This window comes from Castor canadensis, chromosome 11 (assembly GCF_047511655.1).
Source record: "Castor canadensis chromosome 11, mCasCan1.hap1v2, whole genome shotgun sequence".
In the NCBI taxonomy this organism is placed as follows: domain Eukaryota; kingdom Metazoa; phylum Chordata; class Mammalia; order Rodentia; family Castoridae; genus Castor; species Castor canadensis.
In genome coordinates this window covers 84,087,201-84,114,831 of record NC_133396.1, presented here as the reverse complement: position 1 = coordinate 84,114,831, position 27,631 = coordinate 84,087,201, and the positions used below count along the sequence as shown (strand labels likewise).

Here is a 27,631-nt window from a genome sequence, read left to right as displayed (position 1 = left end):
TGGGTAGAGAGGGTTGTTTTGTTTTGTTTTTGAGATGGGGTCTCACCATGCCACTCAGGTTGATCTCAAATTCATGGGCTAAAATGATCCTACCACTTCAGCCCCACCTAAGTAACTGGGACTACAGGCATGCCCAGCTTGCTCGTGTACTTTTTAAAATAGATAATGGTTAAATAATAAATTGCTGTGGTATTGAGATTCCTGGATCTGTTTAAAATAATTATGTGATAGTTTTATGTTAAAATGTCATTATTTATAACACAGGAAGGGGGGAGAAATGACCCAAGCATGTATGCACATATGAATAGTAATAATAATAATAAAACCCACTGGAAAACATAATTTGCAATTATTTAAACCTGTAATGAAAAAAATTTGAGATGTCATTCAAAACGTGTAAGAGAGTAGATAGCCATTTCTTCTTGTAATATATAGTTCTATGAAATTTAATACATGTGTATATTCATGCAATCATCATTTGCTTGTGCAGGATACAGATTAGATAAATTTCCCTCATGCTATTCCTTTACAGTCACATCTTCTTCCTACCTGGGTACCTTTTAAGGTCTTTAAGAAATATGTGAATACAAAAATATGAAGAACACATAGACACTGAGTTAGTTTCTTTGTTGCTGTGACAAATACCTGAGAGAGAAACTTACAAGGAAGAGATATTCATTTTGGTTTGCAGTTTCAGAGGTTTCAGCCCACAGCCAACTGACTTCATTACTTTGGGCCTGAGGTGAGGCAGATATATCATGGCAACAGGAGTCTGTGGCAGGGGCTACTTACCTCATGGCAGCCTGGAAGCAGAGAAGCTACAGAGTGAGACAGGAAGGGGCAAGGGCAAGACATAGCTCAAAGACACTCTCCCAGTGTCCTACTTCCTCTAACCAGGCCACACCTTCCAAAGTTCCACCATCTCCCAACAGTCTACTCATATTCTGAATCCACTGATGGGTTAATCCATTGATGAAAGCAGAGTTCTCATGACCCAATCACTTCCAAAAAGTTCCACTTCTGAATACTGCTTACATCAGGGACCAAACCTTCAATACATGAGATCGTTGGGAGGACACCTCATATCTAAAACAAAACAGACACTAATGTCATGACTGCATAGTTCAATTACTGAGGCTTTAAATTTTCAATCAAACCTTAGTTCATTTACTAATGCTAGTAGTGCCAAAAATATCTGGTAAAAAATGGTAGAAACTGACTCTTTGGATCAAATAATATACATTATTCAGTCAATCAGTAAAGACTTGAGTTTCTCCACAATATCCACACAAGATGATAATTTAATTTCATCTGGAAACTAATAACTTTACACAGAAATGTTTGGTTATACTGGATAGCATTAAAAGGCCTCAAAGCTAGAATTTTTTCTCATTTTTCTGCTTGTCTGATTTGTTTCAGAAAGTTGAGACTTAGAAATGAAACTCGTAAGACAAAAGCCATATAATAGAAATTAAACAAGTATACACAAATAAAAATAAGCCTTTTTGCACAAAATGGGATCCAACCAGTCTTTCTCAAAACATCCGGCATGCATCCACTAAGAGAAGTACAAAACAATACCAACAAGCCTTAAAGTTATCAAAAATATAAGTGAGGAAAGTCAAATATAGGAAATAATCTGAAGTAGTTCTTGTTGAGTTATTTAAGAACATCATTTTAATTCTATCCAAGTCTATAGAAAAATCTGATAACAAAGTTGGATTATTTTAGTCATTGTAACCAAATATTAAATAATATCTTCTCTTAAAAACCTCAGAACACAGTATCTGAGAATAGCAATGGATTAAACAGAAAGTGGGGACTTAAATAATTTGTATTACCACTAATTAATAAAATCAGAAAAACTCTGAGCAACTACTGAGCCCAAGGGACTACCGTTCTGCTATGATTGATGATTGCCTCTATTAACTATTGACCATCTGAGCAGCAGCATCCAGATGATTTCACTACATCCTAATATCACATTTTGTGCTCCACTTACAGCAGGGTTTTACTGTTAGCTAGATATGATAAGGAGTACAAAGATGAAAGATAAAAAGACTCTGCTTTCGAAGAACTTAATTTTTAAGTCAGAGATTTGTTTACAGTTGGTTCATTTTACAAGGTTATGAAGTAAAGTATAGTGTGTGCTTAATTATGCCACACTAAGGTAAAAAGAAATACAAAATTCTGTAAGGAGCTCTCTGAAACCTCCAAGAATGACTTTTTATGTTCATGTACCCAGAAAACTTGCATAATTTATTTTCTCATTTCTGAAAAACAAAAAAATCATTGATCAAACTTGAAAAAAAAAAAACTTTCAAACCGAACTATCATTGGTCACAAATGCTCCTTATTGATGGCTATAGTATTTTCCCAAGAAAAAGAAAAAAAAATGGGATGGGGGAGTCCCAGTTTGGGCTACAAAGTTTTTTAACCTCACTAAAACTAACTGCAGAGCTAAATCCTCAAATAACTCAAGTTAAAAGTAAAAAGCAAATTAATTCATTCTAAAAAAACCACAACTAACAGCTAGCTCATCAGCATTTTCAAATAGTAAAAACTAGAATTAAAAGTTGATACAAGATACACTTCAAGAAAAAAATGCCTTCATCAGATCTAGTCCTGGGAAGATTATAAAGCAGGTTCTGATTGACAAACACACTCTCCTTTCCTGACCTCTCTTATTAACTTTGCCCCATTATCTCCCAAGAACTTCAACCCCTCATGATACCCCCCTCCCATTTTCAGTCTTTTTCTACCTTCTTAGTGACTTTATCTTTGATGGGGAGTGGTAACGAGAAAGAGGATGGATTTTACCTGAGTGACATCTAAACAATGACTGTATATGTGACTATAAAAAAAGCAAAACATAAATATAAAACAAAAAATACAATGCTACTTACCCTCTCAAAACAAAAACCTGGCTACTTGCAAGAAAAAAATGGTTTAAAAATACTAATATGCCAGCAGTTTTTACATTATTCCCTATTAATAATATATTCACTCATATCAAATTTTATGTAAAGAAGGAAGAAGAAGATAGGCATGGTGGTACACAACTGTAATCCCAGCACTCAGGAGGCTGAAGCAGGAGAATTCCAAGTTTGAGGCCAGCAAGGGCTACATAGTAAGTTTGAGGTCAGACAGAAGAAAGGGAAGCAACTGGCACTTTTTATATACTACCCTAAATATCCCCTATTTGTGATACCTAATTGAATGCATGGTTGCAAAATCTGTGGATTTGGAAGGCCAGAATTCCCTTACTCCTCCCTATTCATACTTAGGATCAAGGAATAAGAAATTTACCCCATCATCAAACATGAAGATCACTATCTTTCTAGTAATACAATTCTTCTGATTAGTGACATATTCCTCACTGATATTCCCTGTATCTATATGTACACCTAAAATGTGTTTGAAATCTTTTAAGAATATATGAATGAATATTAATTACTTCATTCAGTTCATAGTTTTGTTTTGTTTTTTTTAAATGTCTACAACTTTTTTTGGCAGTACTGCTGAACTCAAGAGCTTAATTTGCAAGACAGGCACTCTACTCCTTGACCCACACCTCCAGCCCTACAACTTTTGTTATATTCTCAATTTTCCTATTGATTGTAAGCAAAAAGGTGAGGAAATACAGAACAGTTTAACCCTTCACTTCCCCTTTATTACTCTCTGTGAAATTTCTTAGAGCACTTTTTATCTAAAAGCAGGAGAAATGTATGAGATGGTTTGGTTTTAAGTTTTTTTGCTGTCATTGTTGTTTGGGTTTTTGTTTTTAGCAATGAGTAAGGCAGAAAACATACATGAAAGGCCATAGCAGCAATAGGATGTCAAAGTCAATAAAAAGGGGCAAGATGTTAGGCCAGGCTGATAGATACTCCACTAGCTGCTTTATCTAATTCCTTGGGTTCTTGAAGGGGCCTTCGGTTCCCTACCCTGCTCCCAGAACAGAAAAGCTACCACCAGTCACTTGGAACTAGTAAAAGCTAGAGTTCTATTGCCAAGAATGTTTGAAAATAAAACTTAGTACATAACTGGAGGCTTAATCAGATTAGAACAGACAAGTTGGAGACTACCTAAAGGAAATAAGTTAGGTATTTAAGGAACTACTCTCCTTAAAATGAAGTCCTTAAGGAATAAACATCTAGCTCTTAATTTTAGACTCCTGGCAGACAGGTATTCCAGGAAGTTTTACTACAGAGCAGTATGCCACAGACTTGTAAGTCTAATAAGTGAGAATGTGAGCTCATGCCTCAGGCAGTGAGGCTAAAGGCTGATGAAAGGGAATGAAGAGGCTTCTTAACACAGCAGATTATACACTAGACAAATTCTTACCACAGTCTCTACATTCAAAAGGGTTATAAAAACTCCTTTTTAAACTATGCATACTAGAGATTGCTTAAAGTTTTGTTTAAACATCTCATTTTGGGAGACAAAAGCAAATATGTGGCATATTCAAATGCTATTCAATAAAACAAAAATAAGGCCTGGGAGCATGGCTCAAGTGGTGCTAAATACAATGCCCAAAGCCCTGGGTTCAAACCTCAGGACCACAAAAATGTAATAATAATAATAATAATAATAATAATAGTGCTTTTATTAGCAACAGTCAAGTTTTACTTTTTAACGTTACATTTTCCGATCATAGGAAAAATGCAAGCAGTTGAGCATTTTGTACAATTATGCTTTTGATCCTAGGAGTGAATCAATGAAAAACTAAGTTTTATTTAGCACCCTGGTCTTGGGAAAGAGATGGATGAGTGAAGAACAGATTCCTATTTCTAATTAAAAAAAAACCAAAAAAAAAAAAAAACCAAGGATTAACAACACTGTAAGAGGGGAAAAACCTAACAAACAACAAAACCCCAACAGAGCAATGAGCCCTGGTTGTAAGCCAGGCCACTACAATAAGCATCCCGATTATTCCAAAGATGCTCTGAGATCCAACCCAACCCTTCAAGCTTCTGCCAAATAGGCACAAACAGCCAAGTTAAGTTCCAAGAATAGTCTTGACGTACTACCCCCCACCTTCCAAGTACAGTCATCCTCAGAGAGACTGTAGGTCTCTGAAGGAGTGGGTGTCTTGCCCTAGGACTAACTAAAGACAGCATTCAGAAGGGTAGTAGAGAAAGGAACATGGGTTTTAACGACAATTAATTCATTTAATTCAGGGAAGGTGGCTAAAATGGCTACTTCTTTTGTAAATCTGATCTCTCGCCAATGGTGCTAAAAATCAACTTTTAAAATACTTATATAAGGGCTGGTGAAATAGTTCAAATGGTAGAGCCTAATAAGCATGAGGCCCTGAGTTCAACCCCCAGTACCCTTCCCCACCACACACAGCAAGTATAAAAAGTGGCTAGTCTTTTCCCTGTAAAGTTGAGGTAGAGTATTAACAGACAGGTTATATAACCAGTTCAAAAGTGGCTTTTGGATCTCATACATTTTATAAGAACTATTCATAGTCTTCTCCTGAGTCATCAAGTCAAGGGGAAAATTCCTACTAAAAATTCTCTTCCTTAGTGTTTTAAGGTATACTGGGGTGTCATGGCCTTCTAACAGAATGTTCATAATACTGATCCAGGTCTCGAGTTCCATATTCATTGTATGTGTAGTACATTCTGCTATGTATTTGAGGCATTAGCATCCCTGTGAGGATATACTCACATAGAATGGAATATACGAATTACAGCAGTAAAAGGTTAAAGTTCTATCATGTCCAAATTCTACTAAAGTAACAACTGCATTAAAGCTTCCACCAATTTGAGTTCCTTACTCTTATTCCCATTAAATACTTCTATCTCAAATTTTCCTTTGTTCTAAGAACTACTCTTCTTTTAGGTATGAAATTTGCAGTCATTCTTGGTTTTTGGGTGTTTTTTTTTGGCAGTACTGGAGTTTGAACTCAAGGCCTTTACCTTGAGCCACTCTACCAGTCCTATTTTTATGATGGGGTTTTTCAAGAGAAGGTCTCATGAACTATTTGCTCCAGCTGGGTTCAAATTGCTATCCTCCTGATCCCTGCCTCCTGGGTAGCTAGGATTACAGGCATGAGCCACCACCTGGTTTTTGTTTTGTTTTTTTAATCTCAAAGTTTCATTAAGTATCTAGAGATAATTATCTTTATGCAAATGGTGCTACATTCTTAAAAATCCATGCTTTCTTATAAATGCCAAGTATTTATTATACTATCCTACATAATATCCCTCATGTGAAGAGCATATAGTAAGACTTTTTTTTTTTTTTTTTTGGCAGTTTGAACTCAGAGCTTCGCACTTGCTAGGCAAACGCTCAACCACTTCAGTCACACCTCCAGACTTTTTGCTTTAGTTATTTTTCAGGTAGGATCTCAAGTTTTTGCCTAGGGCAGACCTCAAACTACAATTCTCCCACTCTCCATCTCCCCACTAGCTGGTGTTACACATGCACCACTGCTCCCAGCCTAGCAAGACCTTTTTGACACAGATTGTGTGAAGGGTAAACTTCTTAGTGGCTTATGACTTTACAGACATAGAGTATATGTTAATAAATTTTAAGACAATTCTATATAAATGTAGTACCTGAAAAGTCTTTGATAAACTTTTAGTTCATATCTAACAAATGAGAATTAGAAAGTATTTGAGGATTTCAATGTACTTGTATTGTTAAGCACATAAATAAGTTCTGCCCTCATTGTATTATTAAATTGCTCTTTAAAGGGGGGAAGGAAGATAGAAGCGCTGCAAATGTGAACATCATGGAAATTCATTATAATGCCATAGTCATAGAATTTTAGACCAGAATTTATACATAATTTAATTCATGCTCCATTTTTAAAGCTAACATAATGAATAAGAGAGAGGTTAAGCGACTCATAAAGTCGTAACCAGTTTAAGACTTGTAGGTAGAATTTATCTCAGAATGAATTCCTCTACACTGCTGGTAGGAATTAAATGGTGCAGCTACTATGGAAACAGTTTGGAGTTCTTCAAAAGCTAACAAAATTACCATTGGACCCAGCAATCCAACTCCTAGGTATATACTCAAAACAACTGAAAACAAGGACTCAAACAGATACTTGTATGCACCAATGTTCACTGGCAAATTGTTCACAATACCAGAAGGTGGGAAAAACCTAATGAATAGATACACAAAATGTGGCACCACTACAGATAACAGAGTATTAAGCCATAAAAAGGAAAAAGTTCATGGCTGAACCTTGAAAACATTATGCTAATTATTTATGATTCCATGTACACAAAAGATGTAAAATAGGTAAATTCACAGAGACAACAAACAGATTAGAGGCTACCACAGATGGTAAGGAGGAGGAATGGAAAGTTATTGTTTACTGATGACAGAGTTTCTATGTTAGTTGATGAAAAAGTTTTGAAAATAGATAGCAGTAGTGGTTGCACAACATTGCAAAGATAATTAATGCCACTGAATTATATATTCAAAATGGATAAAATGAAAAATTTTGTTATATAAATTATAACAATGTATATTTTTCTTAAGAGTTAATCTCATAAAAGCTGATCTATAGGCAAATAGCCCTGGCACAGAAAAGTTGGCATATACCAGGAAAAAAATGATTGGAGATGTTAATCCTACACCCTAATTGGTCAACCTTAAAAATTATCTAAAATCTAAACAAATTTGGATTCTGACATAATTGTTTACATAATAAAGTCCCTTCCCTTTTTTTTGGCCATGCTGGGGATGAAACTCATACATAATAGACAAGCACTCTAGCACTGAGCTACATTCTCAGCCCTGTATAAAAGTTTTTCACTGTACTTAGCTTCAGACCAAAAAAATCCAACATTTTTAGTGTGCTTACAGTTTCCTTAACTATTGCTTTTCCTAAATATTCTCACAATTAAAATTAGGAACAGAGAATAAATGCTTACAGTAAAATAATTAAAATTATGGGTTTTAGAAAGGAAGAACTTTTAAAAATTTTTTTATTTTATTCATATGTGCATAAAATGTTTGGGTCATTTCTCCCCCCTCTCCCCCATCCCCTCCGTTACCCCTCCCCCTTCGCTCCCACCCTTACCCCCCCCCTTACCCCTTGCTACCAGGCAGAAACTATTCTGCCCTTATCTTTAATTTTGTTGAAGAGAGAGTATAAGCAATAATAGGAAGGACCAAGGGTTTTTGCTAGTTGAGATAAGACTAGCTATACAGGGAGCTGACATGCATTGATTAAGGAAGAACATTTTTAAAAAGCTTTCTTACAGAACAAGTCATTTATCACTGACTAAGGCGTTAATTCTAAGGAGAACCCAGATAACACAACCTTTGATGTCAGAGTTGAAAGCAGCATTGATGAGACGAACTGGAGATTAGGAAACACAACTGCATTAATAATTACATCTTCAGCAGGAATAATGAGCCATCAGTTTAATATGTACAAAACTCAGGTATATTCATCTAGAAGGGTAAGGCTTATATAATCCTGTCCAATTATTTAAAGCTCTCAGATAATTCCTCCACATAAATGTGAACTCTGCAATTCTAAACTGCCTATCAAAACCCCAATACTATAACTGGCAATGACATTTACATTAATTACAACTGTTACAAAATATACTCATTGGAATACTGACTGTTTCACAAGTCAAATGTCTAAGCAATTTTCATCTTGAAAAGGCAAGGAAGGGCTAGCTCAGAGGCAGAGTGTTGTCTAGCAAGTGGGAGGTGCTACATTCAAACCTTAGTACTACAGAAAAAAAGTAAGAAAATGAAATTAAAAAGCTAGGAATATTCAATATATTACAGTACAGACTGTAAATATCAGGAAACAAGAACAACAGCTATCTTAAAGGGTTTTTTGCTAATACAATGTGCCTTTGAAGAACAGGTCAAAGTTAGGGGACATTAAGACAAATAAGACCTGAGTCTCTGGCCCTCAAGAACCTCATATACTGGTCCAGTGTGGTGGGTAAGGCCTGTAATCCTAGCTATTCAAGTGGTAGAAATTGGGAGGATCATAGTTTGAGGCTAGCCTGCGCAGAAAGTTCTCAAAACCCCATCTCCACAAATAAGCCGGGCCTCGACAAATCTCAACAAGTAAGTCTGCACTTTGATACCAGTGAGGCAGGCCGTGTACGTAGGAAGACTATGGTCCAAGTCTTCCCTGAGCAAAAACTCCATATGTGAATAATAACTAAAGGAAAGATGAGCTGGGGTGTGCACCTGCCTAAGCAAACATGAGACCCTGAGTTCAAACCCCCGTACCACCAAGACAAAAAAAAGAACCTCACATACCAACAGGAGACACAAAAATGCAAGTCAGCCATTGTAATATAAGAGATGTAACCTGAATGTGTCTACTCGTAGAGTGAAAAGCAGAGGCCTCTTGAAAGAGCATTCTTACCCTGAGTCTCAAAGAGTTAGCCACTGAATAAAAGTTAACATGTAAAACAACACAACTGTGACATATATACATGATATATATTCAATTCAATTATTCAAGAAATACTTATAGATTACCTACTATGTACCAGGGACAGACTCCATTAAAAAATTATATTTTGTGTGTATTTATTTCATGTACATTTTAGTATGGCTAGCTGAACCTAGAGAGCATGTATGAGACTGGGTTTGCACCAAATTATGAAAGCCTTGGATGCTCTGCTAGGAAGTTCAGACCATGTCCCTAAATCAATGAAAACTGGTAAGCATGGGAGTAACAAGATCAGAGTTCTATCCACCATGACTCACACTTTCCCATCCATCCCCTCCAAAGAGCTGGGGGGAAGGCTTCTGAGAGGGAGGAAGGAGCTGCTATGTATGTCCTATTTCACAGATACTGCATTATCAACAATCAGTTTCTAGGCTCTACCACTATTCTACTTCCATGTTCTATCATCAGACTCCATTCCAGTAGAATAAAAACCTTCAGTTCTAGCAGCAGATAGTAGACAGACAAGGTAACAGAGAGGAATAATGAGTTCCTCTGCCTGAAATACAGAAGGGTCATTCCAAGGGAACTATTCATATTTCAAACACAATTATTATACCAGCAAAATAAAACTAGAGCATAATAAAACATCTGGTAAGACGGCAACTTAGGTTGTATTTTGCCAAAATTTAAAACAAAATATTAAAAAAAAAAAGATCTGAAATTTAGTCCTACCATTTTTCTACTCTGGCAAAATGATAAATATCAGTTCATATTATATTCAATAATCCCATCATTCTTCCTTCACATTTAAATAATTCTTCAAACTCTTCTTTCTACACAAAGATAAATGTGTAAAAACACAAAGAAAAAGCAGGTTGTTACTCATTAGGGAAGGGAGAAAAATCATATCTGAAATAGCAAACATTCAATAGCCAACTACCCTTGAGATTTGTAATGGTGCAAACTTTCACCAAAAAGAATGCACATGGGTTTGGCAGACACATTCTAATAGCACAGCTGTCTGCCCAGGCTTGCTGCTGAAAGAATATTACATTCCTTTTTGGTCTGCCCTCCACCTACCTTAAGTCTCTTTACAAAAGGGAATTTAAATAAAACTATCATATGTAAGCCTCTGGTGTATTTATGTTTTCAATAAGATCAAGCTAGGTAATAACAGGAGAAATGAGCCTCTCTAACAGTACCCTTAATCTTTGAAGATCTGATGAGGAAAATAATTTTGTTCATATTTATTTCTAAAAACTCTTGGGCTGGCGGTATAGCTCAGTGGTACAACACTTGCCTAGCACGTGAATGTGGTGCTGGGAAAGCCCCGATGAATGTGGTTGGGAAAAAAAATACACAACAATCTGACTGGCCTTTTAATTCAGAACTTTCAATCTCAAATGATCCCTTACCACTGCCTACCTGGTAATCATACTGTATTTCCCTAGCCCACTCACTCTCCACACATATTACAGGCTCTCTCCCCTCGTTTCAAACTACTAATACCTTCTTCCACCTCTTTCAATTAGCGGATGACTTGGCTTAGAAGATTAAAGCAACCAGAAGAAAACTGAGGGATTACCAGTACATCCATCCAGACAGCCTCTTCCCAGAGCTGTATGCCTGGCCTTCCTTGCTACAATAAATTAACAACTATTTCTCTAATTGCTATAGCATTAATTCCCCTTCTCTCCCCACCCTCAGATCACTTTCTTCAGCATATGAAAACGCTCTAACTTCTCCCATCACAAGAACTATAATAGCATAGTGCCAGGCTGACCAAAAAGAACAAAGACAGTACAAAATTAATAGGGCCTTTGCAACCCCACATCTCTATGAGCAGGAAACAGGCTCAGAAAATGACTCAGGTGCAAACACGGGCTACTGAACAAAGAGCCCTGGAGGAGTTAAATGACCTCTATAAAGTAATACACAACTAAGTAAGTCACAGAGCTGGGATTTGAGCCCAGAAAGGCAACATTCTTAACCAATGTCTCTACTATGTGCCATAGCCCATACATATATGACCCCATTTAATCTTTGTAATTCTGTGAGGTAAGCACTAGTATTATCCCTATGGTACAAATGAGAAAAACAAGCATTAGCTACAAAACATCTACTAATCCCAACACTGTGTTTTAAATCATCTATATTATATTCAGAATTGAGAAGACAAAAGTTGCAAACAAAAAGATAAAGAATCAGGCATGGTGGTGGACACCTGGGATCCCACATACCTGGGAGGCTACAGGCAGGAAGACGGCTTGAGCCCAGGAGTTTGGAGGCAGCAAAAGCAACATAATGAGACATATTTCTTTGGAAAAACAAACAAACTATAGATAGATATAGATAGATATAGACAGTGTACGTGTGTATATATATACTGTTTCTTTTATATGTATGTATGTGTGTGTGTGCATATTCCTTATATATGATGACACTGTAAGAATACATTATATACGACAGGTGCGGTGACTCACACCTGGGATGCTACCTACTGAGAACAGGAAGATTGTGATTCCAGGCCAGCCTTGGCAAGAAGTTTCTGAGACCCCTATCTCAACCAATAAGCCAGGTGTGGTGGCAGATGCCTGTGGTCCCACCTATGCTGGAGAGTATAAGTAGGACATTCGTAGTCTGAGGCCTGCCCTGGGCAAAAATCGAGGACCACCCCACACCTGAAGAAATAAAATCAAAAAGAAAGGAGGGGGACTGGGGATGTGGCTCAAGTGGTAGAACAACTGCCTGGCAAGCACAAGGCCCTGAGTTCAAACCTCAGTTTTGGAAAAATGAAAATAATAGAATTTCTAAATCCCTAACCCAACATACAGGCTTGAATCTGATAATTACTTTTTTTCCTTTCTTTTCTTTCTTGTGGTATTGGGGACTGAATTTCAGGGCCTCATGTTAGCTGGATAGATGCTTTATCAGTTGAGACACACCCCCAGCTCTTTTTGCTTTAGATTTCAGATTTTTTCCAGTTTGTTTTCCCATAATCCTCCTAAATTGAAGACCTGGGAGAAGGTGGGATTACAGACATGCACCACCATGAAGCCTCGCTTGTTTTTGATAAAGTCTTTGCTAGTTTTTTTTTTTTTTTTTTTGGCCTGGGCTGGGCTGGAACCACAATCCTCCTATCTTTACCAACCCAAGTAGCTGGGATTAGAGATATGATCTGCCCTGAAAATTGTTACTGATGCTAAGTATGAACACTCAATTTATTTACTATATAATAAAAACAATCTTTCTTCATTTTTTTTTTTTGGCAGCACTGGAGTTCGAACTCAGGGCTTCACACTTGCTAGGCAGGCATTCTACCAATTGAGCCACGTCACCAATCCTTTCTACTTTGGTTATTTTGGAGATAAGGTCTTGCTTTTTCTGAGGCCAGCATGGACCACTGTCCTATTTTAGACTCCCTGACATAGCTAAGATAACAGGCATGTGTCAGCCGTGCCCACCTTTTCTTCCAATGAGATGGGTGTTGTTAGCAATCTCGGCCTCTCACATAGCTTAAGATGACATTTGTGTGGCACTGCTATTGGTTAAGATGTGGTCACGGGAACTATTTGCCTGGGCGAGCCTGGAGCTATAATCCTCCAGATCTCAGACTCTCAAGTAGCTAGAATTACAGGTGTAAACCACTAGTGCCTAGTTTTAGGAATTTTTTGTTTGCTTGTTTTTTTATGTTTGTTACTGGAAACTATCTACTGAGCAATATTTATTAAGTGCAACTGATTTTTACACTATGCTTTCCAGTTAAAACCTGTAAGGAAAACAAGGCAGGTATTAATGTTTCTCTACAACAACTTTTCAAACCTTGAAATAGATTATGACTAATCAAGTACTACAATGTATATTATGTAGAACACTATGTGTGCATCACCATAAAGACAGGATGGTGGTTGCTTAAGTGAAGTGTTCTTTCCTTTGTTATTGTTGATTGAGACTTTCCTGTCAATTACTTATTTTATAACCAACTGTCAGGAAAGCTGGCCTCCGATTAGTATCAACCCTACTGAAGAAAACAATTTCTCTCACAGCTCTTCCACAAAGAACACACTTGGGGCTATAAGCTGCTTTTATTTTATCCTCCATTTTGCTGGAATTACTAGCTATGCCAGTTTATATATGAACTGCTACTCTAGAGTTCATCTGTTCACATTTTAACAGCTTCATTAACTCAAAGTTTTGGAAATGGCAAATACTCTTTTGTTAGACATTAATAAAACTTCATTTCCACAAATCTATAAATATCTGGCTGGCTAAATATTATCAGTAAGGTTTTAGGAATAAGGGTATTTAAATTATTTATCAACTTCTTTAAACTACTGTGAAAGTTAAAGCATATTAAAACATTCTTCGCTATTTGTTAAATCAGATGCCCCAATGAGCCATTTAAAGGCAACGTTTTAACAATCTACTTCCAGGTTTTTTGTAACTCAAGAAAAGTGAATGAGATATTTCTATTCTAAAAAAAAAAAAAAAAAGTGAAGTATTCCATAAATCAGACATCCTAGACAAACTAGTTCTTCTTATTAAATTTAATAAGGTTCTATAAGTTTTTAATAGAAAAAGTTCTACGTATACTTTGCATAGTTAATACTCCTAGATAAACTTAGATATACAAAATGTTAACTCAAATCAAAATAAATTTAAGAAAGTCATAAATACAACCACAACCATAAAAGCAGAAATTGAGATTAAAAGGTTTACACAAATAATATATTCCTAGAAATTACAGGTTGACTTTCACTTGGAGGATGACAATAAAACAACATAAAGAGAACATCTTTATACATGTGTACTCTTTAAGCATGTAAATTGATGAATCTCAAACCAGCAATGTAACAAAAAGAAAGTTAACCCCTTTCTTAAGAAAGTTAATTATATTAACATACAATTGAAATAAAAAATTGTAAGTCAGCCAGGCATGGTAAACCATGCCTGTAATCCCAGCCCTCCAGAGGAAAAAAGGCAGGAGAATCATGAGTTCAAAACCAGCACAGGTTATGTAGCGAGACCTTGTCTAAATAAAAACAAATATTAATTCAAAACAAAACATAAAGCAAAATGTTGTAGAGCACTAAACTGGAAGACAGTTTCATCTTTTCTCTGCCATGATTGTGTATGGGAATATACCATTACGTTTCTATTTCTCCACTTGTAAAATTAAAAAGAAAAGATCACTCTAAAGTTATTTCCAACTTGAAAGTCTTAAAATTCCATGAACCAAACAGAGGTGTGTCATATTTTGTTTTCTTATTTTAAATAGAAATAAAAGGTAGTATTGTACTATTTTTTACTAAAATATGTAGTTGTAGATAAAGACTGGTAAAAATATTCATGAGAAGTGTTAATTTATTAATAAGAACACACTTTGCTTTCCTTGATAAAGTTCCTTTTGTGAACACTTTAACTTTTTTTTATATTACTTTCTATACTGTCAACTTCAAACATTTAAATCTACTTTTCAGTCATATTTTAGAGTCTAGACAAGCAAACCAAATTCATAGAAGTGTAGAGAAAATTAGTGATGCCTTTCTAGCCTATAATTACTTCATGAGCAACATAATAATCTTGGAATTCATTTTCAGAGGTCTTTTTGAGCATACAGGTATGGCTATGCTAATAATTTCAGTATTTTGATACACACTGGAGAAATAAAAGCAGTTTCAAATTCAAAATGCCATCTAGTCAAAATGGAGTGGAAAAAATACTGAATTCATCAAAACTATGCAACACTGCCTTTTTTGAAAGGCCTAAGGAAAAAAAAACGTACTGCATGGTATAACTATAAAAAGGTATTGGAGTTTCTTTTAGACAGCTTATATTTCTGCAAGATGCAAGTGATACTTGGAGGAATATATACAAATTAAAATCATAACAGAATTTAACTATAATTCCTAAAATTACCAATTGAAAATTTCACTCATAATGAATTTATATTTATTTCTTATTCTCATTCTTCAAATCTAGGGGCGAAATACCTAACTAAATTTGGGAGAAAACTAATTTTTCTGCTTTTATCCTTGTCCCCGAGAATTTATTCTCCACTAAGCAGCCAGACTGAACCTTTTCAATCTGAACCCTCCAATAGGCTCCTATGCCACTCAGAATAAAATCCTAAATCTTTATGATAGTATGCAAGCCCTGCATAAAGTGGCTATCAGCAATCCCACTCAACTCATTACCTTTTCTCCTTTTATTTATTATCCTCTAGGCTTTTCCACCAGTCAGTCCTCTAGTTAATCTAGCCACCTTTGCCAGCATATACACTTCTGCTTTAAATATCCTCTCCTGGCCAAGCGCTGGTGGCTCACGTCTGTAATCCTAACTACTTGGGAGGCTGAGATCAGGAGGATTGAGGATTGAGGATAACCAGGGCAAATAGTTCTCAAGACCCCATCTCCAAAATAACCAGAGCAAAATGGACTGGAGGTGTGGTTCAGTGGAAGAACACCTGCTTTGCAAGCGTGAAACCCTGAGTTCAAAGCCCAGCACCACCAAAAACAAACAAACATCATCTCCTGAATTTTGCCCTTCATATCCTTTCCCTGGAATGTGCTCCCCACCCCCACCCCGAATGCCACAAGTTTGTCACCTCCAGCCAGTAATTCTCCACTGAATGTTACCCAGAGGCTGTCTTCCAAGCTTTATATCCAAAACAATACCTCCACTATTACCCTGTCCCTTTACTCAGCTTTATTTTCTTCCTAGAACTCAGAATATAGTAAATACATACTCAGTTAGTGCCTGGATCCACCCACTACAATGTAATCTCCATAAAGGCAGAGACTATGATTTGTTCACTGTTGGATTCCCAGTGTCACAAAAGTACTTGGTAAAGATGCTCAGTATTTGCTGAGTATGCAAAATTTAAAATATCTGACTCTGGAATCCATGTTGTCAACTTTAATTATTTATGCATACAAAGGAAGTCCTTTAAATAATAAATGTTAAAAGTATATTTAATCTGGGAACATTGATTGTCTCTTAGGGAAAAGAACTGAGTAGCTGGAAGGAGAGAGCAATAAGGAGGTTAAATGTGTATTTCTTAAGTCTTGAACTACATCAGTGTGTTAGCTTTTCAAAATTAAATAAAATTAAAAATTTTAACTTAAAAGACATAACATTGCTTGAATTACACTAATTTTCCAGTTCAATTCTGCATTCTCGAGATGTAGAAAACTAATGCAAAAATATGACAGTTTTCATGTCGTTCAAGGGTGTTTTAATAAGATTCTTCAGTAATTTTTCAGAGCACAAGATATTAAATTAAATGCTCCCTTCTAAAGTGTTCCCTACTCTTATATTATATCTTAACTAGCAACCACCTGTCACTATGAAGTCTTTAGCTATATCCATTAGTTCATTCACATGGGGTAAAACAGTTATCAAACTTCAAGTGTATATGGGAGGAGAGAGAGACAGGAATTCCCAAAGTATTTTTCTTACTTCCACACACCACTCGACACAACTCTTCTGAAATCAGATGTAAATTTCCCTACCAACCAACAAAGCAATTCTGACCAGCTGGTAGCCTCCCTACAATTCAACTCAGTTCTGACACTACCTGCAGATAGCATCACATTCCACAAGTGGAGGGTTCAGTCCCACAGATCTGCTCCCCACTTCAAATGACAGCCACAAGCCCAGGATGACTGTGCTTCTGATTGCCAGCCATAAATTAAGGTTTCCCCAACACCAACCTTTGGTTTGACCAGTTTTTTAGAGGGGGTTCACAGAACTCAAGAAAATATTTGACTTATGTTCACCCATTTATTATAAAGGATTATTACAAAGGATAAGATCAACAGATGGATGTAAGAGATGCACAGGGTGAAGTATGAGACAAGAGGTACGAAGCTTTTGGAGTTTTATGGAGGCTTCACTATGTAAGCATGACTGAGGACTAGAAGTATAGCTCAAGCTGTAGAGCACCTGCTTTGCAAGCCTAAAGCCCTGAATTCAAACCCCAGTTCTACCAAAAAAAAAAAAAAAAAAAGAGGATGAAGGACGATTGATTAAATCACAAACCATTGGTTGATAAACTCAACTTTCAGCCCCTCTCCCCTCCCCAAAGTTTGGGAAGTAGGGCTGAAAATCCCAAGCCTCTAGAATATTCTTTTTTTTGGGGGGGGGGGCAATACTGGGATTTGAATTCAAGGTCTTGGGTTTGCTAGGCAGGAGGTCTACCACTTGAGTACTTGCACCACACCTCCATTCCAAAATCATTTTCCCTTGGTTATTTATTATTTTATAATTTTTTTGAGTGATACTAGGGTTTGAATTCACCTTGCTAGGCAGGTGCTCTACCAACTGAGACACTCCACCAGCCCCCACCAAGTCTCTATAGTCATGCCTGGGTCTTACCTTAACCATCCCCTTCCTGAAGCTATCTAGGGGTCTCCAGCCTCCAGTGAATTCATTAGCATTCAAGACATTCTTATCACTTTGAAGATTCTAAGTTTCAACAAACTTCTTTGTTTCGGCAGTACTAGGGTTTGAACTTAGGGCCTTAAGCTTGCTAGGTGGGGTTTCTACCACTTGAGCCTCCTGTCCTAACAGCTTTTTTTTGGCTAGGAAACAAAACAAAGATCAAATATGTGTTTGACAGTATCACATAAAGTTTCATTATTATCAGAAACTTTGTCACCAAACACTGCACCAACAAAGACTATTCCAGGATATGCTCCAGTGTATCCAGAATATAAGGTCATAAACCTGGTAATAGGGCATAGTGGGAAAAGGATTTAGAAGGGAAAAACAGAATCCAGTCACTTCTCGCTACCCCTTCTAACCATGAGTCCCCTCTTAAACTGGAAGACACTCTAGTTTTCTTGGAAACAGCGGCTCTTGACTGGTATGAAGGCCACAGGATAACAGTCAGTATCAGAAGAGGAAACTTAGAATGATGAAAATGAAACCTTTTATGGGCCAATACTAGACCTAATGGTTTTTCCAGCACTTCATACCCTTATTACACCAAAAAGACTGAGAATTATAAAAGTATAATTACAAAATAAACACTGACTCTGTCAGGTATAAGGAAAAAACTATTGTACTTAATTTTCAAATTCAGAAAATGCTGCATGCTTGTCCACCTTAATTTTTCTGTATGAAATCACTTTATATACATATTTACCCATCACCTAAATAATCTATATTTAATAGATTTAACCCATATTCACGTTAAATATTAAATATATTTAATATATATTTAATCTAAATTCAGATTAAATATATTTAATCTATATTCAGTTAAGATTTCTGAAAATTCTTAAAAGAGTTTTCAAAAATTACTAACAAACATCCTAGGGCCAGGCACACTGGCTCATGCCTATAATTCTTAATTACTCAGGAGGTGGAGATAGGGAGGATGGCAGTTTGAGGCCAGCCCAGGCAAAAAGCTGATGAGACCTCATCTCAACCAATAAACACTGGACATGGTGGTGCACACCTGTCATGCAGCTACACAGGAAGTGCAAATAGGAGAATCATACTCAAGACCCTATTCAAAAAATAACTAAAGCATTAAACAGACTGGGGGCATGGCTCAAATAGTAAGAATGCCTGCCTACTAAGCACAAGGCCCTGAGTTCAAACTCTAAGAAAGAAACAGTCTATGTAGTGTAAAGACAGAACAAAATTTGAAGTTTTGACCATCCACTAGAAACTATCATAAAAATTAACTTTTGGGGGCTAAGACTACAGCTCAGTGGTAGAGCACTTGTCTATCACAACTTAAAAGATAAATGAGAACCATTATGTTTTTGTACCAAGGAAGGAAAAAAAATAGAAAAATTAGTTTTTCTACAGGGCTCAATGAAGTCATCTGAGGTAACACTATCAGAAGAAGTGGCAAAAAAATTACACTATGAATTTTCACATTTTAAAAATAAGCAAATCCCACCTAAAGTACATATTATTGTCAAATTAATAGCCCAATCAGCCCATATGAACAAACAGGAAAGCACTAATTAGATTAAGTGAGAAACAGTTTTTAAGCTGTAGTGGTAACTGGATTTTCTTCCTAAGTACTGGAGTATCCCCTAGTGGACTGATGAGGGACCATTATTTTCATTTACTAAACTAAACTTTCTAAGTCTTTGATACCATCTAAGAAGTACCTTTTTTCTCATGGTCAAAGCAATGTTAAGTGGTTTTTGTAAATTTCATAATTTTGAATTCAAGGAGGGTCCTGCAAGGTCAGAAACCCATCTGTTTCTAACAACCTCTTCCAAGAATTCTCTTCAATAAAAGCATGAATTTAGAAATTTAAAACCAATCTACTTCAATCATTTCCTAGTAACATAATTTAAAGCAAAAGAATTTTCACCACTTCACTAATCTAAATGTCAACAATCAAATCATGAGTATTCACCAAAGTACTTTCTAAAAAGTATACTGATTACCAAAAATGAGTTGAGAAACTACTGATAAGGGCTGGAAATTTTTTTTTTTTTACATATTGTATCATTTCTACTAACATGTAGAATAAGAAGAAATTATTAAAAACAGATAAGTGAAATCCACTGAACCACAGAGGGTTCTGCCATCATCTTTTAATTCACTGAAAGTAATACTCCCACATGTCCTCCTTCACAAGGCTTTTGCCCATCCTGTTCTGAAAAGGTGCTCCGTGCCCCTATTCTTTGAATTACTTAATTCTTACCTGTCCTTCACATCTCAGCTAAATCAACAAACCTCCCTGACGTAAGTAAAATTCCACTATAATTGCTTCTTATACTGTTATGTATCCTACCTTTTCTTGAGTTGCTTACATAATTAATGTTATGATAGGGTAATTTAGAAGGTTCTATTTCCTTAGAAGGTAGTTAAGACAACTAACTGAAATATGTATAAACCATTAAAACAATGCCAAGCACCATGTTATTATATGTATTAGCCCCATCAAAACCTATCAGATGATAAAATGTGCTTCTGTTACCTAAAATTCTTTAAATTGGGGTTTTATTTTGTTAAAGTAGACATCTTATTATCAACTACTTTTTCTTGTTTTGTTTTTTGCAGTGCTAGCAATCAAACCCAGAGCCTCCTCACACATGCTAGGCAAACATTCTACTACTAAGCTATACCCCCTCAACCACTTTTTCTTTTTTAAATAAGTATTAACATGGTACGAGCACTGTTCTAAGGTATTCCTTGTCAAATTCTTTTATACTTCTCCCTTCAAGAGGGGAAGCTTATTTCCTACTCTTTAAGTAGAATTGGGAACTCGATCCTAACAAATGGAGTTAAGACGGAAGTAAAGCTGTGTCTCAGGTCATAAAAGGCTATGTGGTATTTTATTCTTTCTAGGACCATCTGCTCTGGGGAGATGCTAACTACTGTTCTGAGGACACTCAGGCAGCCCTGCAGAGCGGCCCATGTAACAAGACCTACGGCCTTTCACTGGCAGTGATGTGAGTCATCTTGGAATAGATTCTTCAGTCCTGGACAAGCCTTCAAGTGACTGGAGCTCCAGCTAACAACTTTACTTGGAGAGACCCTAAGCTAGAACAGCCCACCTAAGTCACTCTCAAATGTCTGACACTCGAAAATCATGTGAGATAAGAAATGGTGGTTGTTGTAAGTTGCTAAATTTAGGGGTAATTGGCTACTCAGCAACAAATACAACTAATATGCTGTGTTTAATATGCCTGAGAAAAAAAAGAGTAATGATAATAAATGAAGAGACTAGGACAGGATCAAATAAGACCAACAACAGAAAAGCAAACAACTTAATTCAAAATCACCCAGGGACTTGAAGATTTTCTACGCAAAGATATACAAATGGCCTATTAGCACATTAAAAGGTGCTCAACATCACTAATCATTAGAGAAATCTATATTGAAACCACACTGAGATACTACCTCAGAATCATTAGCATAGCTACTATTTTTTTTTTTAAATTTTAAACAGAAAATAACAAATGCTGGTGAGGATGTGGAGACAATAGAACCCTTGTGCACTCACTGTTGGTGGGAATGTAAAATGGTGCAGTCAGTGCAGAAAACAATATTGTGGTTCTTCAAAAATAGAATTACTATAGGGTCCAACAAGCCCACATGTGGATATAAACCCAAACAAATTGGAAGTACTCAAAGAGGTATTTGTACACTTATGTTCATAGGCGCAATAGTCACAATAGACAAAAGTTGGAAACAACCCAAGTGATCCACAGACAGATGAATGGGCAAACAAAATACGGTATAGACATGTAATGAAATATCATTCAGTACTAAAAGGAAAGAAATTCTAACACATGCTATAAGGTAGTTGAATCTGAAAGGATATTATGTTAAATGAAATAAACCAGATAAGAAAGGACAAATGTTGTATGATTACATTTTTATAAGGTACCAGAGAATAGTCAAATTCAGAGACAAAAAGTAGAATGGTGGTTGCTAGGAATTTCAGAAAGGAGAAGGGGGAGTTGTGGTTTAATGGATAGAGTTTCAGTTTAGGAGGATAGAGTTCTAGAGATAAATGGTGGCAATGATTGCACAACAAAATATACCTACTGCCACTGAACTGTACACCTAAAATTTGCTAAGACAGTAAATTTTGTTATGTGTACAGTATTTTGTCACAACTTAAAGAGATCAGATTTTTTTAAAGAATCAAGTAGAACTTACAGAAATGAAAAATACACCTACTGAAATCAGAAATTTGATAGATTAAACAGTACATGTGAACAGCAAACAGGAACACTCTGAAGAAATAAACATTGTTGCACAGTGATACAAAAATTGAAACTATACAACAGAGATTAAGTGACAGGAGGACAAAACAGATTAAGTCCAACATTTGTCTAAATAACATTCAAGAAGTAAAGAACAGTAAAATGGGAAGGAGGCAATATTTGAAGATATAATTGCTAAGATTTTCCAAAATGCCTGTATTCTCAGGAAGCACAAAGAATTGCTAGCAGGACAAACAATAAGAAATGTATACCTAATAACTTTGTAGTGAAAATGCAGGATGCTAAAGACAAAAAGATTTATAAAACCACCAGATGGAAATGACAGACTGTCTCCAGGAAAGTCAATTATACTGACAGTTACTTTCTCAAAAGGAACAATGGGACCCATGAAATAATAAGACACTGAAAAACCTAAAGATTATATCAAATACACTTCAAGGCTTACTACAATTTTGAGGGTGACTTTGTCCCATCAAAAGAATATAAGTTCATTGGGTGTGGTGGTGCACATCTGCAATCCCAACACTCTGAAGGCTGAGGTGGGCAGATCTCATGAGCTCAGGAGTTCAAGACCAGCCTGGGCAACACAGCGAGATGTCTCCCCACGCCCATCGAGAAGAAAAAAAAAAAAAGATTAAAAGCTCACCATCGTATTATAGTGAACTAATTCTTAACCTGACGTGCACATCCAAACCACCAGGGAGTGTGTGCTTTACCTCCAGAACATGCTTACTTGGTTCAATAGGAATACATTTAAAAAAAAAAAAAAAAAAAGAAGCATTTTCTAGGTGATTTTTGATACACTCTACTGGTGAAGCAGCGAAGGCGGAAAAGGTAGAGAAAGCGGTCACATAATTAAACAAAAAAAATTGGGAATCTGGGCAAAAAGCAAAGGAGAGTTCTTTGAGCTATTTTTCTAACATTTCTACACTCCTTGGTTACTGAAACTTACTAACACACAGCTCTCAACTAAGTCATGACAACCACCGTAAAGGTACAGAAAGCATAAAGTTTCTATTAAACCCATGTACTTCTACACCATGGTGCTTTGAGTCACATTAATATTGTCTCATTCCACAACTATATATTTCCATAAAGTATAGAACCTTAACAGACAGCTGGAGATCAAGATGCAGTTTTACAAAGAATCTTTAAGAGATTTTTAGTCACAAATTAAAAGGGTTCTTCCCCCCACCCCCTTCCTTCAGACTGCAAACTTACTTTTAGTTTTACTTATTCTACCTTTTACCCTATTCAGGGACAACACACACAAAAATACTCATTGGATGCTTCCATGTAGAGGCTTTATATGAGCATGGTACATTCCAGTTGTAAATGTACTTGATCTACTACTGTGTCAGGGGTTCCCAACATCACCCCCAGGTTTGATGACTCACTAAGAGGACTCAGAGAACTGAGCACATAATTGTACTCATGGCTATGACTTACTACAGTAAAAGAATGTAAAGCAAAACCAGCAAAGGGAAAAGGCACATGGAGCAAAGTCTGGAAGAAACCAGACACAACCTTCCAGCCTTTCCCCACTGGAGTTACACAGACTTGCTTCATTCTTCCAGCAATGAGTTACAACATAGATAAACTTGTCTCCAAGGTAAGCTCATTACATACTTAGTACTCAAGGTTTCTCTTTGGATCTGGTCATATAAACCCCTATGCCTACTCTGCCTCAAAATATCAGACTCCCAGAAAGCAGGTGTTCAGCATAAAGCATATTTTTTGGACAAATAGTTTTGGCACAGTTGCCTAGCCTTTTCAATTCTGGGAATGGTGGGAACCCTCCTAAAAAACTCTTCCCAGATGTCAGCCAAGGGCCAGCCTTGCAAGTAGGCCTTCATAAGGATAGGAATCTCACGTCTGCTGTGTAACCTCTTTTTGCCCAATTGAAATGCTCTCCTTGAAAATAACATGGTTTTTCATTGTTGTTGCTCTGTTCTTGGTGATCCCTATTTCCTGTCCAAAATGTGTCCCCACTATACTGTCACCTTAATTAAAATTTCCTTTCCTAAAATCTGTATATATGTATTTTTATAACTTATCAGCTATTTTATGCCCAACTTTTAAGACTCTTACAAGTAGAGCCAGGCACAGTGGCTCAAACCTATAATCCCATCTACTCAGGTCACCGAGATCAGGAGGATGGCAGTTTGAGGCCAGACCGGGCAGAAAGTTAGCAAGATCCCATCTCAACCAATAAGCCAGGCAGTGGTGATGCACACTGTCATCACAGCAACTCAAGAGGCATAGGTAGGAGGATGGTGGTTCAAGGCTGTTCCTGAGCAAAAATACCAGACCCTATCCAAAAAAAAAAAAAAAACACTAAAGCAAAAAGGGGTGTGGGTGTGGCTTACATGGTAGAGCTAGAATACGTGAAGCTCTGCGTTCACACCCTCAGTAACATACACAGAGACCTGCATGTCACAATGTACTGAATACAGAATGGATGATTAAATTCTCTAAGGAGGATATGTTTAAGATTTAAAGATGGTTTTTAAAAAATCTTAGCACACTGGGATACTTATCATTTGATGCAATTTACATCATAAAAGACATGATGTTAATACTTGTAAGAAAGAAAAGAAAAAATGTGTGCCTTAGTTCCTTCCAACAGGTGTCTATTTATTGCCAGTTAATAAGTACATTTATAAATTAACTACTAACACTGTGGGAGTGCTATTCCTTTATAAATCACCACCTAAAAACTAGACAGGAAGCCCACGCTTCCTTCTTCAAGAAAATTAAACTCATGACATTTGAAAAGGAATGAATATAACCTTGCTGTACTCCTCCACATTTTTGTTTTCAATTGTTAACAATGCCTTAGATTAAGTATGTTCTGTTCAAAGGGTCTCACCAAAAAAAAAAAAAAAAAAGACAAGGAAAAGAAAATCACACAGATATTTTGTTCAGTTTTGAAAGTAGGAAAGGACTTTATCTCTATACAAAGTTGTACTCTTCTTTAGATTTTGGTTATTCCAGCAAATAAAGTCAACAATGGACTACATATGAATTAGTGAATGATCTGCACCCTGACATAACTGCTTAAATGTCTTCTGCTTTTCCCTACAACCATTTCCATTAATGTATGTTCTGTCCTTCAATAAACTTAACATGAGCTCAGCAGAATAGAAAACTCAGAAGCCTTCAAGGAATTTGATTAAAGGAAACAGAAATAATAATAAAAATTTTAACACAGAAGCATTACATGTTAGTGTGAAAGTTAATGTGAAAAAGCTCTAAAAAAGAATTCAAAACAAAAATCAAACCTTTTCTCCTTCATTTAGTATTTTTAAGTTTAGAAATACCGAAAGTGAAAAACATAATTAATTTTTAAAAATTGTTTTAGGCATGGTGATGCATGCCTGTAATCCCTGATAGTGAGGAGGTAGAAATCAGGAGGTTTGAGGTTCTAGGCCATTCCAAGCAAACAGTGAGACCTACCTCCCCACCACCATTTCAACAAATAAATTGGCCATTGTGTGCATTCTGTAATCCCAGCTATAAGGGGGCACAAAAAGGACAGCTGTGTAAGGCCAGCCCCTGGCAAATATATGAGATACCGTCTAAAAAATAACTAAAATGAAAAGGACTGGAGGTGTGGCAAGTGGCAGAGCCCATGTCTAGCAAGGCAAAGCTGTGAGTTCAAACTCTGGTACCACTGGAAAAGAAAATAATAAATTGACCTTACGTTCTGTATATGTTTTGCTGGGCAATACAAATGATATTAAAAAGGGAGTCACCAGAACTTTAATGGCTATTCTCTAAGTGGGAAAGTGGGTTTGGGGGCTTTTTAGTGTTGCTTATGTTCTTTTTTTTCCTGTAATCAAATATACTGCAGTTATAACAGGAAAAATTTTTTTCATTTCCCATTATAAAAGTGAAGGGAAATAATAGTAAATAAATACCTTATAGGTAAACAGTAAATAAATGCCTAATTTTTCTTTTTTCTAGTATAAAGAGAAAGCAAGATCTCTATATTTTAATAAACAGTTTATACTTGAAGAAGCAATGAAAAAACTTTGCATAGTTCTGTTGACTTTGTGAGCCATCCCCTTAAAATTCAGTGATTGAAAGTAAATGCAACAGAGCTGGGGATGTAGTTCAGTGGCAGAGCAAGATCATTCGTAAAAGCCTGGGTTTGATCTCCAGCACCATCAAAAAAAATTTTAAATAAATAAATACAATAAAACTAAGCCCTTCAGGAAAAATTTCCAAATGAAAATGAGTTAACATGTTCTAACCCCTCCATGGCAGTACAGCCCTGGCACTGAGTCCTCCTGTCAAAGTAACTTCCTTAGATCATTTTTCACTTTTAACTATTACTAAACCAAAGTTTATCCTTCTCAAAGTTATCAACCCTTTTTGCCACATCACAAATAACAACAACAACAACAAAAAAAAAAACCCACATTTCTATTCTTTTTTCAAGAGATCCACAGAATCCCACACATTGAGAGGCACCTTGGCACACTACACTGGAAAGCAGTAGATTAGTTAAGTATGGTCCAGCAGTGGGCCATGCCACTAGTTATACATTGCTTCATTTAGTAAAAATAGAAGATAAGAAAGTTACTTTGTGACAGGATGTTTTATAAACTATTCGAGGTATTGTGAACCTGTATTCCCAGGCTACTGGAAGACTCAGGTAGGAGGATGCTTGAACCCAGGAGCTAAAACAAGCAACACAGTGAGACCACCTCCATCCTCCCCTTTCTTTTTATAGTTTTTCTGGGTGGGGCTACATTGTGGCATTTACAAAAGTTCTTACAATGTATCAAATATATCATACTTGGATTTACCACCCCCCCAATTCCTGGATCAGTTTCAACAGGTATCATTTTTGCATTTATATACATGTGTACACAGTATTTGCACCACATTCAACTTCTTATCCCCTTTGCCCACCACCTCCCCACCCCACTTCTTTTTTTGATGGTACTGGGGATTTAACTCAGAGCCTCTTATTTGGTAGGTAGTTGTTCTGCCACTTACACACACACACACACACACACACACACACACACACACACACACACATTTGTATTTATTTTGTTTTTTTGAGACAGGGTCTTGTTGCTACCTTGGCACAGGGCTAGGGCTGGCCTCCTCTTGGCTCCACCTAGAGACTCATGTTTTTAAAAAACAAAGATTGGGGGGAGAGAGACTAGGAATGTAGCTTAGTGGTAAAACACTTACCTAGCATGTGTGAGGCCCTGCATTAGACCCTAACACTGCAAAAGTAAGTAACTTTTTTAAATACTTAAGTAAAAAAGTTGTTTTTTGGGGGGCGGTACTGGGATTTGAACTCAGGGTCTTTATACTTGCTAGACAGGTGCACTACTACTTAAGCCAGGGCCCCATCCCTTTTTTGCCTTATTTTTTGGGATAGAGTCTTGCATTTTTTGCCTGGGGCCAGCCTCAGACCAAGATCCTCCCACCTATGCCTCCCAGAGCTGAGATTACAGGCATGAGTCACCACATTCAGCCCCAAAAC

At 36.6% G+C, this 27,631-nt stretch overlaps 1 protein-coding gene across 2 annotated transcripts in view; it reads right to left on the bottom strand.

Moving 5' to 3' along the window:
* The window catches only part of Abl2 (ABL proto-oncogene 2, non-receptor tyrosine kinase), a 102,984-nt gene that overhangs the window by 53,022 nt on the left and 22,331 nt on the right, over positions 1-27,631 (bottom strand). The gene's annotated exons all lie outside the window — the stretch shown is intronic.